Genomic DNA, 23,389 nt, shown 5'->3' with positions numbered 1-23,389 from the left:
TTCGCAAGCCCTGTTGGCATGTCTATCGGCCTGCTTATTGAGAGTTCGAAGAATATGGTAATACTGTAGATTGTCCATTGTCTGATGCAGCAGTTGATTTCTCCGTATGACTTGCTGGAGAAGGACATTGGGCGACTCTTTCTGATGAACCATGAGATTAATGACAACAGAGGAGTCTCCAAAGATCTTGGCTGTTCTTATTCCCAATCTGTTTAGCTGAGTTAGTCCCTGGTATAGGGCTAACGCTTCCGCCCTGTTATTCGAAATGTTCCCTAGGCCCCATTCATAATATAGAATACATTCCCCATTAGCGTTGAAGATCATTCCCCCAGCTCCAGCGATCCCTGGGTTTGATTTAGAAGCCCCGTCGAAGAAGAGATAAAAGCTATTGCATTTTTGAATCCAGCTTACGAACTCCTCCTCTTTTAGCCTTATTTTCCAGGAGTGAGATTCCTGGCTGCGTTGCTCATTCACCATGCTGCCTTTCTGAGCGATGTTATTTTTATCCAGGATGTAACTTATGAAATTTCGCTCTTCCACGCTATACATTGTTGCGTCTATGCTGCTTTGAGTTTTGGTGGAGATAGTTTCCAGGGCAAGATTTTTGGCCTTATTGCAAATTATTCTTATGGCTGAGCTCTTGTTCTTGAAGATTTTCCGGTTCCTCGCTAGCCAAATACGCCATAGCATGGTATAAGAAAGGGTGTTCCATACTCTCTTCGCCAGATTGCTCCTTTTGTTTTTCCAGGGACAACTTTTTTTCCAGATGTGAATCACTTCCCCTATAGAATGCTGAGAGTTCCAAGGTAAGTTATCAGTGGGAGACAAATTTTTCCAACAGTTAACAGCAAAGGGGCAGTCTACAAAGAGGTGATGCATCGTTTCTTCAGCGTTGTGACAGTTGGGGCATCGAGATGGGCCATTGATACCCCTTTTTTGCAAATTCTCTGCTGTTAAAATTTTCCCTTTTAGCAGAGCCCAAATAAAAAATTTGATTTTTGGAAGTGCCTCTGACTTCCAGACCATTTTCCAATGATTCCATAGAGTCATGGGGAAAGTGTTGTTGCAGAGATACTGGTGGCCCGCTTGGACTGTGTAATTGGATCCAGTCAAATCCCAACGAAAGCTATCCCTCTCATTCTTCCTGATGGGAGCTTTACTATGAAGGAGAGACTGCAGGAAGCATAGACTAGGGTTAAGTTCATTGGGTATAACCGGAAAAGACCACCCTAGCCAGATATGAGATTGTGGATCCCAATTAGAGATTTGGTCCAGATATTGGATACCCCTGTTGTTGAAGAAATTTAGAATGGGAATTGTTTCTTCGTGCCTGTTCATTGGTTGCTGTCCCAGGATTTTATCAGCCCCAATATTAATACTCGCTCCCCCCATGGGGACTTTGGATGTGTTCTGAATCATGAATGGAATAGCTTTTTTGCATAATCTCCAGATTTTTGAGGAGTCTCTGTTGGGAATAGCTGTGTCGAGTAATTGTTGTCTGGGGAAGTTCAAGTATTTGGCTTCCAGCACCCTTTTCCACCACGAAGAAGGACCTGTTATGAGCCTCCAAACAATCTTCCCCCCAAAGGCAAGGTTTAAGAACTTAGGGGACCTGATACCAAGACCTCCTCTGTCTTGAGTTTGAATGACATGTTTCCAGCTGACTAAGTTGAACTTCCTTTTTTCGTTCTTCCCCCCCGCCATAGGAAATGGCGGAGAACAACTTCCATTTTGTGGTGGAAGGTAGCTGGGGCTTGGTATAGAGAGAAACGATAAAGAGGGAGAGAAGAAATACCTGATTTGAGGAGGACAAGACGGCCAGCTGGGTTGAGCCACAATGAGCCCCATTGCTGCACCTTACGCTTCACTTTATCAATGATACTGTCCCAGGTTCCTGCCTTTAGTGGTCCTAGGCTCACAGGCATGCCCAGGTAAGAAAAATGAGTCCATTCCAGGTTGCAGGAAACACCAAATATATTTGCTATATTATGAATAACCTGATTTGAAGAGTTCCATCCATATATGCAACTTTTGAGCTGGTTGACCAGGCCTCCAGAGTACCCCATAAATTGGTCAAGAAGTTTCTTAAACCTTCTCGCTATTGTGGTGGAGGCTCCTCCAATAAGCAAGGTATCATCGGCAAACTGAGAGTGGTTGATGTTCTTGGCTCCATGCCCAAATTTGATTCCGGTGATGAGGCCCGCTCTTCTGTTGTAGTCAAGGGCTTGACTAAAAGATTCCGCCATAAGGATAAATAGATAGGGGGAGAGGGGGCAGCCCTGTCTAAGACCCCGTGTGGATTGAAAGGCTTCACCTGGTCTGCCATTGATTAGGGGAGAAATCCAGGGCCCAGAGATGCAAGCAGTGATTAGGCTAATGAAGGACAAGTCAAACCCCATCTTTTTTAAGACAGCTGTAAGGAAGGAGTGCCTAACTCTATCAAAGGCGTTGGCTAGGTCAAGCTTGAGAACAAATCCTTTCTCCTTCTTGGAGAGGCTCGAATGAATGGCTTCTTGCACTAGAAGAATGGAATCAGTGATTTGCCTGTTGGGCAAGAAGCCTCCTTGGTTTTCAGAAATCAAAGAGGGGAGGAATGGTTTGAGGCGAGATGCTAAGATTTTGGACAGAATTTTATAGGAGGAATTGCAGAGGGAAATGGGACGGAATCTGGAGAAGGAGGTGGGCTGATTTTCTTTAGGGATGAGGGCGAGGAAGGTGGCATTGGTGTAGCCGCCTATTTTGCCTTTTCTCTGAATCCATCTAATCATCTTGATCAAGTCCTTTTTGATTAATCCCCAGAACGCTCTGTAGAAACATATTGGGAATCCGTCAGGCCCAGGGGCCTTATCGGGATGCAGATTCCAAATCGCCCTTCTGATTTCCTCTTCTTCGATTTCCTTATTTAGGCTATCATTCATCTCCTTAGTGATTCCTTTAGGTAGATGTTGGAGCAAATCAGTATAGTCCTCTTCTCCTTTAGTTTCAGTTAAGAGGTCTCTATAGTGCTCGGTGGCAGCCTTTCTAATGGCCTCTTGGGTGTTGTGCAGATTTCCTTCATTGTCCAAGATGGAGCTTACATTGTTCCTGAGCTTTCGAGCTGTGGCCTGTTTGTGGAAAAAAGCTGTATTTTTATCTCCCTCTTGGAGCCATAGCTGCCTAGATTTTAAGCGCCATTTGGATTCTTCCTCCCTATTTATGTGGCTCAGTTGTGTATAGAGCACGCTTTCTTGTTCCTTATTTTGCTGAGAAAGACCATGTTCTTCTATCATTCGTTGGACATTCTCTAAATCGTTCTTAATTTTCTTTTTAGCCTCCTCAGGCTCCTTGTAGTTCTCTTTGGCCCATTCCTTAATCGCCTGTTTGGTTCTTCTTAATTTGGTCTCCCAAATGAAGCCTGGGGAGCCTTCTACATGCTGAATCCAAGCCCCCTGAACAATTTCTCTGACTGCTGGAACCCAACTCCAGAGGGGACTGTATTTGAAAGGTATTGGTCCTAGGGGGCGATGAGCTTCCAGAGTGAGAATAATAGGATAGTGGTCGGAGGCTGAGGTAGTAAGAACGCTGGCATAACCAACTGAAAAGGAAGAGAGGAACGAGATATTGATTAAAAACCTGTCGAGCCTCTCCATTATATTGCCGATGCCAATCCTGCGATTGCTCCATGTGTACCTGCGATTTTTAGGAGCAACATCCACTAATTCATGCTCTTGACATATAGCCTCCAGTCGACCTCTAAAGGGATCTGGCGTGAAGCACCCGCCCCTTTTTTCGTTGGCATGCAAGACAAGATTGAAGTCACCTGCCACTATGATGTTTGAGTTTGACTCCCCATCGATGCTGGCCTTAAGATCTTCCCAGCAGATTTCCTTTTCTCTGTAGTGGTTGGGGGCGTAAACATTGTAGATAATTACTGTATGATTATCTATTCTGCTGTCCAGAGCAGTTCTAATCCAATGCTGGTGAAGAGTTGTTGCAGTGCAGTTCCATTTTCCATGGTCCCAAATGGTGGCGATTCCTCCAGAAGCTCCTCTTGAGTCATTGGCGCATCCTTTGTATTGTTTCTGCTTATCTATTATTCTTCTCATTTCTTGCTGGTCTTGTTTTGTCTCCTGTATCAATAAAATGTCTGGCTTTTCATTATGAGCTAAATCTCTGAGGGCTGCAACTTTAGTGGGGTGCCCTAAACCCCTGTTGTTCCAAGACAAGATTTTCATCATTGGGTACTTGGCGTGTGGAGAGGTGCTCGCCTCTCTTTGTCTTTTTGATTTGTCTCTTTCTCTTGGTGTCCCAAAATGAAAGATTCTATTGGAGTTTGCGTTCCCATGGCTAAGTCTTTCTGGGCGTTCTCATCCCTGTGCTGCTTGGCTGATTTTCTACCAGGTCCAGGTTTTTTATGATTGTCACAGGAAGTTCCATGGTCTTTAGAAGAGCTTCTGGTTATCCTGGAGAGAGGGGGCTCGAGAGAGGCCTGCGATGAGATGATCTGGGAGGGGTGTGGATCAGAGAGCTCGGATATGATCAAGGGGGGCAGGGAGGGTTCCTCAGAAGGATCAAGGGAGGAAAGGGCTAGAAAGGGATTAGAAGAGGAGGGGAGGGGCGGATCAGGAGAGGGGAGGGCAGATGGAGAAGGGGAGGAAGGAGGGGGTCGCGGTACAGAGGGAGCGGGAGGATCAGATTCAGAGGATGTCTTGGAAGGAGGGCCAGACTTCTTCTTTTTAACTGTTTCCCACTGGCCTTCTTGTTCGCCGCTCTCTGCATCAACAAGTTTAGTACATCTATTGGAAAAATGTCCATATTCGTGACATACCTTACATTTAAATGGTATCTGTTCGTAGTCCAGTTGCTGGACATGGCTCCATTCGTCCACTTTCAGCTTTATTGCTTCGGGGAGTCCTCTGCCAAGATCCACTTCGACACAGATTCTTGCGCATGCCTGCATGTTGTCCTTCGGTTCGCTGCGATCTATGTATTTGCCAACAACGTTCCCAATAGCACGAACAGACTCATCTCCCCAACAGTGGAGAGGGAGGTGAGGGAGGCGGACCCAAACCGGAACAACACTGGGGACGTCCAGTTCGGGATCAAAGTCTGGGGTCCATTTGTTGAGGTAGAGGCCCCTAGAGTCCATGAAATAGGGCCCATTCCTGAAGATTAAGTCCTTATCCTCTTTGGATTCAAAGTGGAATGTGTAATAACCTTTCCCACAAAACCTAATGGCTATTTTCCCTTGAATTTTGTCAGACCAATTTCTTTCGACCCATCGTTGGACTGTTCTGGGAGAGGGCCAAAGGCCTGTAAATTGACCTATTAAACCTTTTTCAGCTAGAGATAAAGCTGCCATGCGAGGTAGAACTGGAGGTAGTTGAACTTCCTGAAGAACATCCAATTTCTTAACAAATTTTGATAGTGCAGGTCGTGGGCGTTGCGGAGGGAGGGACTTCACAAGTTCTGAGAAGGCTCTCTGAGGGTCGACTCCTTCCCGTGAAGAATCTGAAGGGGCCATGGCAGGAGGCCAAGGCCCAGGCGGCCGCGGAGCTGGGGGGAGGGCGCAGTCTCAGGGGGCGCGCACAGGCTGAGCACGATCTTGAGCGGGAGCGCGAAAAAACCTTAAAATCTTGAAAGGTAGTGGGCTTGCCCTAGTTCGGTTACTACTAGCACGACGAGCTACGACCTTGCTCGAGATCGAACACAAGACCAGTCTGTCATGACAAGGCCGACTTTACCACTATGCCGCCTCCACAACCTTTGAAGCGTTATCTTAGTATGTAAATATTTCATAGTTAATAATAGAATGTGAGTTTACAAAAAATAATACGTGGGAACATAATATCATTTTAATCCTTGAACTCTATGCCATACCATAAGTTGATTTTATTTATTTATTTTTGGCGTGCGGGGCGATCGAAATAATTAAGAGACTGCCATGTTAGTAAGTTAAAAGTCGAGCGTTTCACCTTTTCGGACCCCCCGAAGCGAATACTAGCCACAAATATGAGTTGGATTTATTAATATATTTTGGGTTTATAATATAAAAATACAAAGGGCAATAATTAAAAAATCATTTACAAGGTATGGCTTAATTGTTTAATTTTATAATATTTGAATAGTTTGTAGGGTTTTAAATATGAAACGTTCAAACTATAAAAACATTAAAATATATAATTTAATTATGCATAGAATGTAAGCGTACAAGTTTTGAAAAAGGAAAATGAAAAATAATTACTATAATAATAATTACTAAAATATCAATTAAAATTTATAGCAATGTAAAATAGTTTTGGCTCTGATATTTCAACAATGGTGGATAAAGATTGGGTAGATTGTTACAACACAATGTTGGAGAGAATTGACAATTGTTTGATTATATAACAACAAATTTCTTTTTGCGGCAAAAAAAAATCTCCACCAATTTTATCATAAATTTATTCTTAGTATTCAATTTTAATGGTGAAGACAATGAGTCAATATTTAAAATACACATTCAACTTAAGGCTGAGAAGGGGCAGTAGGAAACTTTTATGGCAATTGAGGTTGTGTTCTTTTTGTAAATCTTGAAAGGCCATTATGCTTTGTAAACTCTTTAAATGAGAAGACTCTTGTTGGGTTCAAATCTCAGAAGAAATATAGCATATTCTTTTTTATTTTTTGTACTTATGTTTTGTACACTTTCATCCCTATTCTTTCTTCAAGTTACATAGTAATTTGCATTTTCTATATTTATGAATGTTGAAGTAAATGTCCATGTTATGGTACAACTGGTTTTATGTTTTTTTTGTCTTATCTACGTGTGTAGAAAATCTCAGGGGAAGGATTTTGAAACTATGTCAACCCTTTCTTTTGCATTTCAACAAATATATGATCATACATTTGCAGGTTACCAATAGAGGCTTGATAACTAAATTCTCTCTTAAGTGCCCTATTTCATATTCTTTATTTTTGTTGGATTCGTTCAAAGTAATTCCTAACACCCATATTTTCTTCATCCCAAGTCTGCATGGACTTCCTTACTCATTGTTGAGTCTGAGATTTAATGTCCTTATTCTTTCTTCCACCTTTTGCCTATTAAGTTTCATTCTCTGTTCTTTGAGACTCCATGCGCAATGGACTATATCCCTAATATAAAAGTTTGCAGTGTTTATTCCAGTCCCTACCTTCTATCTCGCAACCCTATTACCATATCATTTACCTTTTCAATCTCGCCAATGTGCTTAAATGTTTAAAGTTGTTGTTTAGTGACAGTAAGCAACTAGTTTCATCCTGAGGGAGCCCCTCTAAACCAAGGGCTAGCTTGAGGTCTAAAGATTAGTTTGAGGTGCCTTGGCATTTTTCATACACAACTGAGAACATATCAAGTAGATGCTAGACAACACAAGTGCAATAGCAATATTAGAGGCAACACGAGTTGTTACAGTAGAAATCACATCACCTGAATAAAAACAACAATAACAACGACTTTGAGTTGCATTTATTTGCAGTTGCATCACGATGTTGAGGTAGTAGTGAAGAGTTACATCAAAACTGGTTACATCTTGGAGTTGTAGCAATTGAACTTAGCTTGAGCGAAGAGAATTGCAACACCTACATGGAGTTGCAATGCTTATACAAAGTTACAACACCTATGAGGAGTTGCAACCATTGTTGAGACACCTATGCTAAGTAGTACTTGTGTAGTATTTGTATCTTGTATGACACTGTTAGTACACGAATGCATACAGGATATGAAGACTACACAAGTACTAACAATTTCCTAAAAACGCATAAGAATAAGCAATAAAATGGCACATAGAAGGATATTATACCCTAACAAAAAATGTATCAATATAGATGGAAAAGATAATAAGAAAGGATGGAAAGTGGGAAAATGATGGACAAAAAGGTATTAGATGGGCATTAAAAATACGCCAATATATGCACCCATCACAAGATACATCTAATGTTCATGTAGTAGATTGAACACTTCAAAATAGAGAAGCTATCATACACATCCTCAAGGAAAACTTGGATATGGCACAAAATCAAATGAAAAAACAAGATGATCAACATAATTCTAATTTTGTTTTTACTAAAGGGGATCAAGTGCTCCTTCGTCTACATCCTTATGGACTAGCATCTCTCAAGGATGAAGTTCATAAGAAGCTAACGCCTCATTTTTATGGGTCTTATTAGATCATACAATGCAGTGACAATGCATTGGTCATGTTGCCTACAAATTGGCTCTTCTAGCCCACTCCATGATTCATCTAGTCTTTCATGTGATTTGTTTGAAGAAGGTTATGGGAAGTGTAGACCAATCTACCATAACTTGATCAAGAAGGTTCCATTTGTCTCCAACCCGAAATAATATTGGATAAAAAAGAGTGTCAATTATGTTAATGCATTATCAAGGAATTAATGATCCAGCAGAAAGATATGCAACCAAAAGATGCCACTTAGGAACCAATAGTGATTCTTTGACAATTTCCTCATATTCAACCTTGAGGACAATGTTTCTTTAGAAGGGGGATGGTTTGTTACGGTCCTACCCTAACCCCCTTACTTAGATACATTATTATCCTTGTCGTAGGCGTAGGATATTGCATTTAGTTTTTTGGTCAAACCCATACTAGTTTGGTTTTGACAAAAAAAAATTGCAAAATTTCTGTAGTTTATCTTTTCACATTGAAATTTTGTATTTTTTGACAATATTTTAATTTATTTATCTTCAATCTGATTGGTTATCATATTGAACATGTTATTGCTCATTATATTGATTAAAGAGTCAAAGGTACAATAGTCCCATCATAGGTTAGTGGTTCTGCCCTGATATGATAGCATGATACAATTATTGAATAAATTATCATAAGACAGCACGATATGAAATATATCTTTTTCAATAAAAGGAAGCATGATACTTGCTCCATACCAACATTCATATAATTAATGTGTGTTTGAACGTTGAATTGAAAATTAAGTGGTTGGTTGTCCTCACTAATTGAAAATAAAGTCAATGGTTGTCCTTATGTTGTGGGCTTTGAAGTGCATGTTAATTAGCTTAAACATTAAGGATAATCACAACTTTTTAGCTCCATCATATCCAAAGATCTACGACACAATTTTTATGAAGTACTAAATGAGATCGACATACGTTGTTATTAATCCTAGTGAAATGTCAGACCGACATTTTTCACGATCATTGTGTCAAAACAATAGGTAACAAGTCTCATCGAAAGCACAAGACGAATATGGTATCCACGATGTTCAAAAGGCAAGCCTCCCTAAAATTTTCAAGTAAATGAAAATGCTTAATTCTGTTCAAATCATAAAGAGACAAAAAATAACAAACACTAATATTTCTTTAATATTTGGGAGAACAAAAAAAACAGTTAACGTCCATTAAGACCAATATATATACACTTTTAACACTTGTTAAAATATGTGCTCTCTTTAATTGGTTTATGAGATCAATGATAAGACGCATTGGACATATTAGTTCGTGTATGCACATAAAAATTTTAACACGTGCTTATAGCTCTAAGGTCCTTTGCAAATAATTCGTAGTGGAACTATGCTTAATGCACTTTGCTATACACTTTTTTTTTACGTGAAACTAAATATTAGTAATTATAAAGTAACATGAAACAAGCACATAAAATTTTAACACATGTTTATAGCTTGTAAGGTCTCACGTAGATAATTTGTGATGGAACAATGCTTAACACACATTAATATACATATAATTATATGCTAAAATTGAATATTGTTAACATAGTGAACTACATCCATATCATATCAAAATGGTCAATGTAAATATCTTGCTATCATTTGCACCAAAAGGTGCCAAGGACACGGCGATAGTGATTTTTGGGTTTTTTTCGACCCTTCAAAGCAAAATCTTGACCAAACAACTTTGTTAATATTAGGATTTAATAAATAATGGGGACCCTTTTCAGTTTTATCATGTTTCTATTAAAGCATTTTACCTTTGTTTAATAAAAGGACAATAGGGAAATAAGTTTGTAAGCGCGCTTGAAACCATTTTCATAAACTTTTAGTTATTTTCTTATCGAAACAACGCCCATTGGAGTTCCATTATCAGAGTTGTTTTTCAAAATGTTATGAAATTTCACTCCCCGAAATCTGACATCATGATATTACGAAAGGAATAAACCTATGAAGTAATATTCCCAATGTTATTAATTTAAGGAAATGTTATTGGGGCCAATCTATCAAAACCTTTTAAAAAAGGATGTTACGATGTACCATCTCCGAAATTTGAACTCTTGAATCCCTTTTCTTTATGTTTAAAGTATTCTATATTGGCCTATTCCATATCAGGACCACACAGTTCATAAGCGCTATTTTATAATACCTCCAAAAAATGATTTTTTTTATAATATTTTTTATTTTTATTTTTATATATTTATTTTATTTTATTTTTATTATTTTTATTTTTATTTATTTATTTATTTATTTTATTTTATTTTTTTGAAAACTTCTCGTATCCCGTATATTTTATTCATCGCGGGTTACTTATTTTGGGACTCTTCTTTATCAGAGCCTTTGCATTTGAGAGTTTCTCATTTCAGATCTCTTAATTTCGGAAAGTATAGTATCGTAAGATCATTTCTAATTCCTTCTGATATCCCTTCTCCAAAATATGATGTGGCAACTTTCACGTGGTTCGTTGTCTTTTCACCTAGATGATTTAAATATGATATTGATTTGTCTCGAGTAAATAAACGCTTTACATTTATTTCTCTTTGGTTTTCTCAATTCATTTCAAAAAATGTTTTTTGCACTAATTTTCCTTATTTCGCTATTGAGTGTTTCCATGAACAATACTATGCTAAAACATCTGTGACTATTTTCTACATGTGAGCTTTGATCTTTAGCATAGGGAAGAAATGCAGAAAGCAGGCAAGGGTAAGAAAAAGGCTCTGTTGCAACTATATATTAACCCATTTGTGGAAGACATAGATGAAAAGAATCTAAGAGCAGGCTTATTCTCAAACACTGATGTACTGAGGATGCTAGACTTTCGTCCTGGGAATCAATCTATTAGTATTTTGAAGAAGAAGGACCTGAAATAACAGAGGAAAAATACATGGCAGAGGACAATACCCCTATTTCGGAGAATACTGCAAAAGATCTAGCCAATTCTTTTCTTCATAGAATTGCTACAAGGCCAATATTTATGCCCTAAACATATATGGTGCGTTGGGTTGTCAAAAACTTGGATATTTCTGAAAGGAATATACAGACATTGAAGGGAACAACCATAGGTTCTTTTGCCAGGAAGGACTCGCAAAATATCTATTATTTGTCGAGGCCACAATGCGTGTATAATAATCATTATTCTGAAACATTTGTAAAGGAACACAGACACCCATCAAAGCAAATTAGACAATGGGGAAAAGACCCTAACAAGCATAAAGATGAGGAGTCTGATAAGTACTCAATTGATTCCATTGCTTCTCCATTTTCCAAAGTGGCAACTGTGTGTGCTGTACATTTTTCTCTTATTGCAGGTCACTTGTATAAGATGGGAGCGGATGAGATATTGTGACGCTATGTGCCTGAGTTTGAACAAAGCAGCATCCTAGTTGAAGCTCATGGAGGAGTTGCGGGAGGCCATTATGCAGGAAAAGCAACAACGCATAAAATTTTACGCGTTGGGTTGTGGTGGCCAACAGTGCATAAGGATTTGAAAGCATATTGTAGAGTGTGCGATGCATGTCAGCGGACGGGCAGGTCATCGCGGAGTGATGACCTGCCTTTGAATCCGCAAGTTTCGTTGTAGCCATTTGAAAAATGGGCAATTGACTTTGTAGGATCGATTCAGCCTCTAGGAAAGAAGACGGGTGCACAGTATATCATCAGTGCGACTGAGTATTTGACCAGATGGGTGGAGGCGCAGCCTGTAAAGGATTGTACAGGGGTAACAACAATGAAGTTCGTAAGGTTTGGTTTCCCGAAGGTGTTGATGAGTGATCACAGTACGCACTTCCTTAATGAAACGATTAGCGCACTTACAGAAGAATTCCAAGTTTATCATCAAAAGAGCACCCCATATCACCCTTAGGCTAATGGGATGGTGGAAACGTTTAATAATATATTGGAGGATGCGCTAACAAAGGTTTGCAATGCACAGAGGAATGATTGGGACATGCGCGTACCAACGGTGTTATGGGCTTATAGAACTAATTGTAAGAAGCTGACTGGACAGACACCGTTTAGACTGGTCTATGGCGTAGAAGCAGTTATGCTGATGTAATACATTGTACCTAGTCTACGCATAATGGTATTCACAGGAATGGTGGATCGCGTAGCCTTAGAAGAAAGGCTCACGCAACTGGTAGAGCTGGAGGAAGATAGATTCTTGGTTGGATTCCATCAACAAGTTCAGAAGGAGCGCGAAAAGGCATGGCGCGATCGGCACATCAAACTGCGCACCTTCAAGGTAAACAATTTAGTTTTATTATAAGACAACAAGTTTGATAAATTTCCAGGAAAATTTTAGATGCATTGGCTGGGGCCATATATGATCAAAGAGATTATCGATGGTGGAGAAGTTCATCTTATTGAATTGAATGGAGATCCATTTCCCATAAAGGTTAATGGCAGCCGATTGAAGCCATACATCGGGGATCCAGCCAGATGACTATATGATGGTAGCACAGTATTAGCACTCCAGGCAAGTGCAAGGAGGCGCGAGACTATAAGCTACACCACCCGAGTTGTAGAGTTGCGCGATGAGGGGCCTGCGCAGGATAAACGAGTGTCACAATGTTAGCATATGTGCGAAGGGAGTTGTGCTACGGGATGAGAGACCACGCAGCGTAGCAATAAAGTGACCGTTACTGTCACTTTTCATGATTTGATAGTGAGAAAACGGCTAAGATGAGCGGGGGCACGACATTTAAGGCTAAATTTAAGAGAGAGATCTTTGAAAATTTTCCGCCAATCTAGCATTTATGAGCGGATTTTGGGGGGAACAATCAAATTTGAATTCGAATTTGCCTATAAATTACAGATGGCCGCTCAACGAGAGACACTTTGCATTCTAAGAGTTTACGTGTCGTGTTGTCTCATGTGCATGAACCATGCATTCTTTGAGGACTTGGTCGCTAGTTATGTATTTGAGAGGTTACCTGAGGAAACCCAACAGCTCATTAACAGCTCCATGTATGTACCAGCTGAGACCGCGAGTGCCAGAGGGTCTATTGCCTCTGAGGGAGCTGCCCTTAAGGTCATAAGTATGGAGGTTCCCGCAACAGTGTCGAAGTCGTCGAGGTCATCTAGGCTAAAGCCTACGTCGGCAAGGGAGATCCCTAAGCCAAAGAAAGATAAACAGAAGAAGGCATTTCCGATGCGCGAGTCACCAAGGAAACATCAAAGAAAAGAAAATCCAACCGCGTAGGAGAAAGGCAAAGTGGTAGATCTAGAGGCCGACGAGGGCACAGAGGACATTGATATTGAGGGAGTAGACCCTATTTCAGAGTTGCCAGAATACATCCCTCCGCGCCAGGGCAAGGTGAAGGTCCCAAAGGACCCAGATGAGGGAAATTTTCTCCTTCATACGCCCCTGTTGCCAAAAAATATCACGTTTGAAGGTATGTGCTTGGTGTGCATCCCACATCTGAAGCTTGAAGATTGGGACTTGGGGGACACTAAGCATTCCCCCACTTGGCTATCGATACCTTGATGAAACAAGTATTCTATAAGGAATCTGGTGTCACCACACTGGAGCTGGTGAAGTAGATTTGTGGGGTGGAAAAGGCAAGATTTTTTAATCTACTATGGGTGCCACATTACCACCGCGCTCCCATAAATTTGATTGTTATCAAACAATTGTTGTTCCTGGTGCACGACGAGTGCCTGTGGTTGGGAGAGTCGATCCATATAACTGACATGCTGATCCATAGGATCACCTTAATACCACATTCAGGGATGAATTCGGCCAAGGCATTTGGCAGAAAGACGGGTGAGTGCGACCTCACCGAAAGGATGAAAGACAAGTTTTAAGCTTGTCAAGAAGTCACGTGGGTATTTAATTTGGAGCATTATGGACCTTGCGGTGAAGGTGGCAATATAGATCTTGGCTAATAAGGTGATGAGGAAGTGTCGAGAAGACGAGGTGCTGGCACCAGTGGTTTCAATAGCGGCCCAGTGCATGGGGGGCATACAGTTCAACTATGCGCGCTACTTGTGCAACGAGTTCCTCGCGAACTGCAGAGAAGCATAGGACGATAGAAAAATGTTTCACTACTCATGGCTCTTACTTTCGATTGTGCTGGTTGCATGGGAGTTGCCAGAGGACAACCAATTTCCTCCGATCACGCCAGATTTTCCAGAAGTAGCGAAGTTTGCTTCGCTATGGGCCACAAAGGACGTTGAGCGGGTCCGGGAGAGCAAGGTGTTTTGGGTATTGATGGAGATGAGCATTAATATGGCCATCAACTAAAAGCCACGGTTGTCACCAACCGTCTTCGAGCAGTTGTCTGGGTACGCGGAGTTCAAAGCGGACTTCCACTGTATCTCCATCTGGGCGCAAAAGGACCTAGAATAGAAGTGGTATGATTTACCATACCTCGTGATGGATGATGCCATTATAGTGGTCCTTGAGCGTTGACAAGGAGATTGGCGCACATCATCTGATTTATCCGCTAGGTCTAGTAAGTCCGCGGAAAAGAAGAAAAAGGAAGTGGCCTAGTTGAAGGTTCAGCAGTTGGCTGAAAAGTGGAAGAAGGAGACTGAGGACAAGGCCCGAGGAGAAGCGAAGCGTGCTGTGAAGGAACATGAGGAAGAGCACGAATCTGAAATAAGTTAGAAATCTCCCTTGCCACAAACAGAGGAAGAGGAGAAATCAGAACAAGGTGGTGGAGATCTGGAAAGCACTCCTTTCCAGGTAAAGTGGAATAGGGAGCAGGACAAGGAAGGGTCACGCAAAAAGACCAAGGCCACTAAGTCATCACTAGACTTAATCACCTTGACAGAGGGTGACTTGGATGACATTGGGGACTAGCTAAGGGACACGACATCAGAACTGTTGCAATAGTTTGAGCAGCAGCAGAAGCAGGCATTAAGTATCATTCAGACCGGCCTGCGCGAGCTACAGATCCAAGCCACTAGACTACAAGCAACAGCAGGGTAAAGCAACGCAGCCTCAACCACTTTAGCATTGGGGACAACGAAAGCGGTGGATTTGGTTTGCTCTTTGGATCTTCGAGCAGTCATGCTTCCTGATGGAGCCTTGAGCACGGAGGCAGAAGCTGACAAGGCTACTGTTAGCATGCTGAGGAATGTTGGCCTCAACTTGGCCGCGCTCCCCAGTGAATTCCTTCACACACTACAAGCAGGTGTGATTGAAGAGCTTAAAGCCCGAGAGCAGTGCGTGCTGAGCATGATTAGCGAGCATAAATTCAACAACGAACATATATTTGTTGAGAAGACAGTCACGCTAGAAGCCTGGAAGAAGGTTCAGGAGAAGAATGAGCGCACTGTAGCCGTGGTAGCCGAAGCATGCAGACCGTTCCAGAACTACATATCTGAGAAGAAGCGTTGGTGAAAGCCAAGATTTGGAAGTTGGCTGCAGGTGTGCACGACACGAAGACCAAGATGACCAAGGTTTAGTTTGAGCTAAACCTGAAAATTACAGAGCTTGAGTTGAAGACACAGCCTTTAACTCCACCAGAGGTTAAAGAACAACGTGAAGCTGCTATGAGGGATGGAGTCACTGCAGTAGATGTCGCGGTGGTAGAATGAAATGGGCCCTTCGAGTAGTCTATGGAGCTAATCATGAGTCAGCAGGAAGATTCTAACCTGTAGAAGTTGAACACAGATGCTCGGGAACTGCAGTAGCAATACGACGAAGCAAAGGCGATAGTGTGCACCGTCATTGTCACGCAGAGATTAGCAAAGCTACAAGAGGAAAAGCAACTAAAAGAATAGGTGGAAGTAGCGCAATGGAAGAGGCATTCCTCAAGGCCATATTGGGGCCTCAGTTGAAGGAGGCCTATGTGATCTCCACCACCATTGGGGAGAAGTTGGCCAGCCTGTAGAGAACATAGTAAAAGATCTAGGAAGATAGCACAGGACCAGCAACCGAGCAGCTGGTGGAGCAGGTCAAGCAGGCAGCTACATAGTGCACAACTGAAGTTGCAGTAGCACAAGTGGAGTTGGGAGGTCTTCGCAGTAAGATCTTCACGCCAACAAAGTGAGTCGAGGGTTAGTCGCGATATTTGTGTTGGGGGCCTGTTCGGACAGGGTCCCCTAAGGTCAATTTTGGGGCAAAAGCCCAAGTTTTTTATATAAAGAGTAAATTCTTTGCAATATGTGGTCGCAGAGCGCGTAGATGTAAAGTGTCATAAAGGGTTTTTACCCTTCTTTTATGTAAGATGTGTCAGATTTAGAAGATGTATAAAAATGAGAATTTTAGAGAGTCTATGGCAAGGAAGTGAAGTTCATAGTTGATCTAATGGGTCATTATAAGTGAATAGTGAAGAGTCTTAGAGTAGAAGAGAGGCTTTGCAGCAGTGTGCACAGAGGCCTAGAGTAGAGTCCGCAGCTGAGTACGCGGACCCCTGCAGTTGAGTGCGTAGAGTAGTTTTGAGTCTGTAAGCAAATCTGAAGTATCAATAAAGAGAATATTATGGAATTATCTGTGTTTTATCCATTTACTTATGTTAGGAATGAATGTGTTTATGTTATGATGAGTATTGGGTTTATGATTTAATATTGTATTGATGTGTGAATCTGCATGGTTTACATTGTTATATGAATGCAAATAAAAATATATGTTTACACCAAGAATGTCTTAATGCATGCTAAAGATATCAAACACTTAAGCCAATCTGGGTAATAACAGACTTAGGAGTGATTACAAAGGCACATAAGTGGTTGTTTCACTTGTTTAGGGTCCGTGAAAGACAGTCGTAGACCTTCGCGAAGGTCTACAGGTTGATAAAAGATAGTCATATCGATAAGCCTTAAGGGCTTATTGATCTGTGCAAAGGTAGATAAAGGGTATAAAATGACGTCATAACCATATCTAAGTGCGTAAACTTGGTTCCATCACCCCCCCATACTGCTTCGAGTGAGACTTTAGTCCACGCTCCGCGGATTGATGTTGAAAGGGAGAGTAGTGTACGGATTTTTTTGGAAAAATTAACGTTGAACTTGAGTTAGGACCCCCTAAGCCAACAGACTGCAACTAGGGTGCTGAGGCAGTGGTATTCACCCAAAATATACCCAACCTGCATTATGGACAGACTTCAACATTACCTTCCTGTGGCATACGAAACCCTTCTTGTAGTTACCATCCGAAACTTCAGAGGAATGTGAGTTCTATTCCTATCCTTTTGCATAAACCCTAGCCGAAAATATATAGTGGTCAGCCTATGCATTTGAGCTGACATGATAGTGTGAATGGTTGTGTCTTTTAGTGAGACGACATGACTATGCTAGTTAATTCATTTGCATGCTGACATGATTGTTCTTCTTAATTCAGTTTGCTTGCTTTTGTCTTCAAGGGGATGGTGCTTGTCTTGGAGGGCTTTGATCTAGACACTAGTTTGACTCATTTACATTACATATAGGTTGAAGAAGAGCATGACATTGACTCTTTGAATTTCCTAAGAAATGAGCAAGAAACTCGTTCTTATAATTCACAAAAAATACTATTTCTTTTTCTTGATAAGTACAAAGATCAAAATTACATTTGTAAATTCTGAACCTAGTTACACTTTCTTCGATACCCTAAACATGTTTCATATTTGAAAAGGGTTGGCTGCTTGCTTATCTCAGGTTTCCACAATTAAGTCGATGAAGACCTGCAAAAAGAAACGAAACATAAATAAGGAATAAATTATGAAAAAAGAGAAAAACTAACAATAAATGAAGATGAACTTGTATACCTGAAAGAATTTTGATTGTAAGTTCACCTCATGAATCTTGAATTTCTCCCATGTATTACTAAAAATTTGCTTATGTTCAACATTTACTTATTTAATCTAAAATGCTAAATAATGAATTTTTTCAAATTGCACCCACCTCAAATTTACATCAGAGAACAAAAGTGGTGAAAGTGAGTTTTTCCTTTTCTTTTCAGAAATACTTGTGAATAAAAAATTGTCAATCCATGGCAACTCCTTGGAATTTCTTCATATGTGATCAATGTGATGAAGTTTTGCGAAAACAAGACAATCAAGTGCTTTCACAAGTGTGTAATCTAACTACATAAGAGCTTCTGAAATGTTCTAAACCACTTTTCCATAAAATGAAAGGGGATGCCAAGAAAAACTTGGATTCATTACTTGCTTATTAAAAATTTGAAATAATGAAATAAGTGTAAACAAAAAAGAAATCTAATCTAAATTAATATATTCCTATTTCTAACTTAATGAAGGAAACATGACTAGGTATAGTCATACTTCCAATGTAACCATGCAAGAATTTTGTTTCCTGCATGTATGTACATGTCAAACATTAGTAACAAGAATACAAATATAATTAAACTAAGAAAATTAAATATGAAAGCAAAATGTACATTTATTGCTAACATATTTACAAAAAACAGCTTATTTACAATCACCTTCTCTTGAAATGTACTTTTCAGCTAACTTTCAATTAGATCATAGAAATATGGATGGATTTCCATTAGTGATTGGGAGAAGTTGGAAAGGGAAGATGAAAGGTCAGATTGTGGAAATGAGCTTTTGGATACAATGGACTACATAAATTTGTTAGTGTTATGTGCAAGTGTTAAATTATTAACAATCTTCCGTGTAGGAAAACTTTCCAAATGTCTTTCAAATGGGTCAATGAAAAATGGATGGAAATCTGTTAGATACAATGGAAGATTATTAATTGAATTAGATTGTTGGTCATATTGTGAAAATACACTCTCTTGTTGGCATTACTTTTGAGAAGAAAGAAGTAATTGATAAGAAATTAACATCAGTTGGAATTGGAAGAGAAATAACTCTTGATGTTCATGATTATAATTTGAATCTTCATTTTCCCATTCAAGAAACACATCAATTGAGTGTTCAATACTGAGTTGCTCAATATGCCAGCACAAAGTATCTAAAAATCGAAAACTGAAAACAGAAAACAAATATGAAATTAAACAAAATAAATGAAGGAACAACAGTAAAATTAAATCATAATTGATACAACTAGTGTTACAGCACAATTGGGACTGATTTGAAATGATTTCCTTTTCACAAGGATTGGGCAGAATAATGTAATTAGAATGATTGTCAATACCAACTTGTGAATTAGAGAGAGAATTATGACTATGAATAGGAATGAGAGCTTGATCGTGATATAAATCATAAATTGGAATGGTTTCTTGAATGTTGAAAACATGAGCATGATTAATTGTTTGAAAATGAGATCTATTTGAAACAATTTCTGAGTTAGAGTGTTTTTCATTTTCACATGTGATTCGAATTTGATAATGATGATTCAATTGAGAAAAATACAAATCAATATCCTCTATGGAAAAGTAATTATCATAAATGATTTCAGAACATTCTCTAGGATTCCCTTCAATATTATCTGAAGTATCAAAACAAAAAGGACTATGAAGCACATGTTCATTTATACGAGAAGAATAATCAATAATTGATTCTCTATCTTGATAAAAACTAATTTGCAATTCATTTATGTCAGTCTCTCTGTTTTTTGAAATAACATTAATATCAAGAGGGGATAAATTGTTATAAGCAAAAATATCAGGATAAAGGAAAAAATGTGATTTTGAAGAAATGAATATGAAATATTCCCTGTTTGTAGATTTTTGTGCATTTTCTTCATTGCCAATTTTATATTTATGAGCATTCACTTCTCTATTAATGCTTTCTTGAAGAACGTTGTTTAGTTGCCCTAAATTTGTCTTTTGATTAACGTGATCAAATTCAGAAATTTGTATAGCAAATTGCATATTATTTGAAACTTGAATTTCTGCTAGTATTTGTTGATTTATGCTTTGATTTTCTGAATTTAATGGACAATAATTTTTAGATTTCAAGGTGGTAGTTTCTCCAATATTATTACTAGTATCTTCTTGTAATTAAATAGTAAAATTTTCCAAGCTTTGTGATTGAGATTCACTTATATGTGAGGGTGCATCTTGATCATTATTAATATTGTATGAAGTGTGTACTAAATGAAGGAATTGATCATACATAATAGAGACCACTTTATCATCATTTGTTTGCATCTCCATATTGGAATTCTCAATTATGTTAATAAAATCTGAAGATGATTGATCAAAACTTGTAATAATTCCACATGTATTATAAATGGGGGGAAGAGAGTGAATATATTGAAATCAATCTAATAATTCATCTTTCGAAGGTTTATCTTTGATTTTAAATCTCAAGTAATTTAAAAGAAATCGAATGGAAAAATCAATAAAAGATTCATTTTCGAACCTTCGTAAATCTTAAAAATCACCACATACCTATTCGTAGACATAGCCATCAAATTTACAAAGGAACATTGTAATAAATTGATCCCAGCTATGAATTGAGGCAACTGAAATCAATTGACACCAGCTTCTGGCTTTTTCCAAGAATGTAAGAGTAAAAATCCTACATAGAATACCTTCATCAATATCATGAAAATTAGGATTTGAAAAACTTTGAATGAATTGTAAAGCATGATTAAACGCAGAAGTGTTCCTCTTATCATTAAACTTTACCCGAGACAAGAGGCTTACCACTTATGGTGGAGTATTGGTAGATGCACGTCCAAAAAGACAACTCCAAATCAGAATTTTAAGAGGAGTCATCGTAATAAAAATAAAATGTTAGAATACAAAGACTCCAATAGAAAACAATTTTCAAGCCCTCCTTCTAGAGCCAAAAATGTTGAAGGCTTGAAATTCTCTGCCTACAACACTATAAGGGAGACCACCCAGTTCGGACCTTAAAGCAGCTCCTTTTCCATTTGGAATGGTGGTTCCAACTGGTTTAACTAGGTCTAGTTAACTTTTCTCTATTGCTATCGGTTTAAGATGTGCCTTTAGTTACTAATAGGCAGGGACATCGGATCGATTCTTCCTGCTGATCAGAAAAGAGAATGACCCTTTTCGCTGTTTTGATGGCACAACCAAACCACTCTAAAGTTTTGCCTCTTAAAAATAGGACTTATTGAATGCAAATGTATGATAACACATGTAAGATCTAATCTAAGATGTAATTAATCTAACCTATCTGGATTGAAGGAAAGAGAAATCCTTATCTCAATCGAGAGCCAATTAACTTAATAGGGAAAAGAAGCTTTAAAGAACTGGAATTAAGATGGAGGAATTAGATCGAGGAGATAGCTCACAAGATCTAATTCCTCATTAACATAAATACTAATAATTAAATACTTAGTAAATAGTTACATAAGAGCTTATTAAAAATATATCCAATTCCTTATTTGTCATATGCATAAGAATTACAAAGATTCATGATAAATTATTGAATTAGTTCAAATAAGACATCATGTATGCAAACAAACAATTATTATCCTAAATCGTAAGATAGCTTATTGATCTAAGATTATAACTATTGTTCCTATGTATATTTCAGTTTTCAAATTACATTTAAGATCAAGTTTGTAGAATAGTCTAATCAGACTTTTAAATGAATTAAGAATTAAAACTCAGCAATAGTGCATGAAGCCAACAATTAATTCATACATATATAAATGTAAATTGAAAAATTGAGAAAGAATTTGCATTCATGATTTCAACAAACAGTAGTGCTATATGAAAATCAGTGAAACAAATCTTTATTAATAAAATAAAATTGAATTACAAAACCTCACAGTATGGCAGTAGTGCACAATCCTATAGGCTTGCAATTGATCTCTGCTTGCAGAAATGACCTCCTCCTTACAACAATAGTACATAATAAAAAGGAGTTTCTCCATAAATAGATGAAAACATAGCAATATCAAGCCTTCTTCTCTCATGATTCCTCTCACCTACAACTCTAAATCCTCATTACAATAGTGCTTTTAGGAATTCCGGAATTGTGGAGCAGAGAAGCCCTTAATACATTCTATGATCTATTATTTATAATATTTACAAAAACAATTCTTAATAAGAAAGTTTGTTGAAGAATAAATCTGCTCCATTAATTTTCATTGGGCCAAAATCTCATTCTTCTCTTGTTGGAGCATTTTCATTGATTGAGATTTTCTTCTCCTCTCTTCAATTGTTTCCTCGCAAAAAAAAATAAATATCAAAATTAAATTAAAACACAAAACCAAATCAAAATACCAAATTTGGAATTATAACATATCCAATCAAAACTTAATAAGATAATTAAATGAAAAGTAAATCTCAACTTTCTATTGATGCATGTGGGGATCTAATTGGTCAAGAATAACATAGATGAATGGATTTGCACTAAAAAAGGGTTATGAGCAAATGAGAATGCAGAAAATAAAATCCAAAAAATTGATTTTGTTTTAAAATTTAGAGCTTGATCTTCTGCTGCATTTTAGACCCATTAAATAAACAAATATAATTTTTCAACCATTTTATATATAATTTCCATGATTTGATCTATCCAACGAGCCATCTTGGACCTCATTTGACAAAGTAAAACTCAACTTATGAGCCTCCAAAGTTAATGAGTCAAAACTGCCAAAATTCTGGAAATTCTATTACATAGGCTAAAAATAAAAAAATTTAAATTAATTTCTAATCTTAAATTAAATTATAATTATTAATTATTTAATACTAATTAATTGTAATTATGTTATTAATCCTAATTAATTATATAAAAAAAAAAAAAAAAAAAAAAAATTAAAATATAATATATTATATTAATATTATAATGATTATATAATAACGTTATAATAAAAATATAATATTATAATAATATAATCCATATAAAATTAAACTTTTAAAACAAACCCAAAAGCATATTTATGTGAGGTGGGCGGAGAGTTAACGGACTTACAAGGAGTGATGAGTGATGAGAAGTGGTAGGTGAGAGTGTGGTAAGGTGGGGAGTGATGAGGAGGCGAGGTGAGCGAGATGTAGGTTTGGGAGTTATAAGGAGTGAACAAAAAGCCTTTATATTAAAAAAAATTATATTAAATTTTTTTTTATGGCATTGTATAATCGTAAATTCGTGATTGGAATTTTGTTATGTCGGAAAATGTGTGCATAATAAAAAAAAATGTTGATAGGTTGTGATATCGGAATATTGGCGAGTTTTAAAAATCAGAATTTTTAGATTAATGATTTTGAAATGGGGATTTTGTAAAGGAGGAGGTGATGCGGAGTGGGGTCCACGTGAAATTAAAAATTCTACAAAATAAATTACAATTATTTTGCAATTTTGAGATTTCAGGTTTGGTAATTTATTTTAAAATAAGAAATTAGAGTAAATTACCG

Source organism: Pinus tabuliformis, chromosome Q (assembly GCF_031772625.1).
Source record: "Pinus tabuliformis cultivar Carrire ecotype Pingquan chromosome Q, CPIR1, whole genome shotgun sequence".
Lineage (NCBI taxonomy): Eukaryota > Viridiplantae > Streptophyta > Pinopsida > Pinales > Pinaceae > Pinus > Pinus tabuliformis.
The sequence above is the reverse complement of the archived record's forward strand: the minus strand, read 5'-3'. Positions refer to the sequence as shown.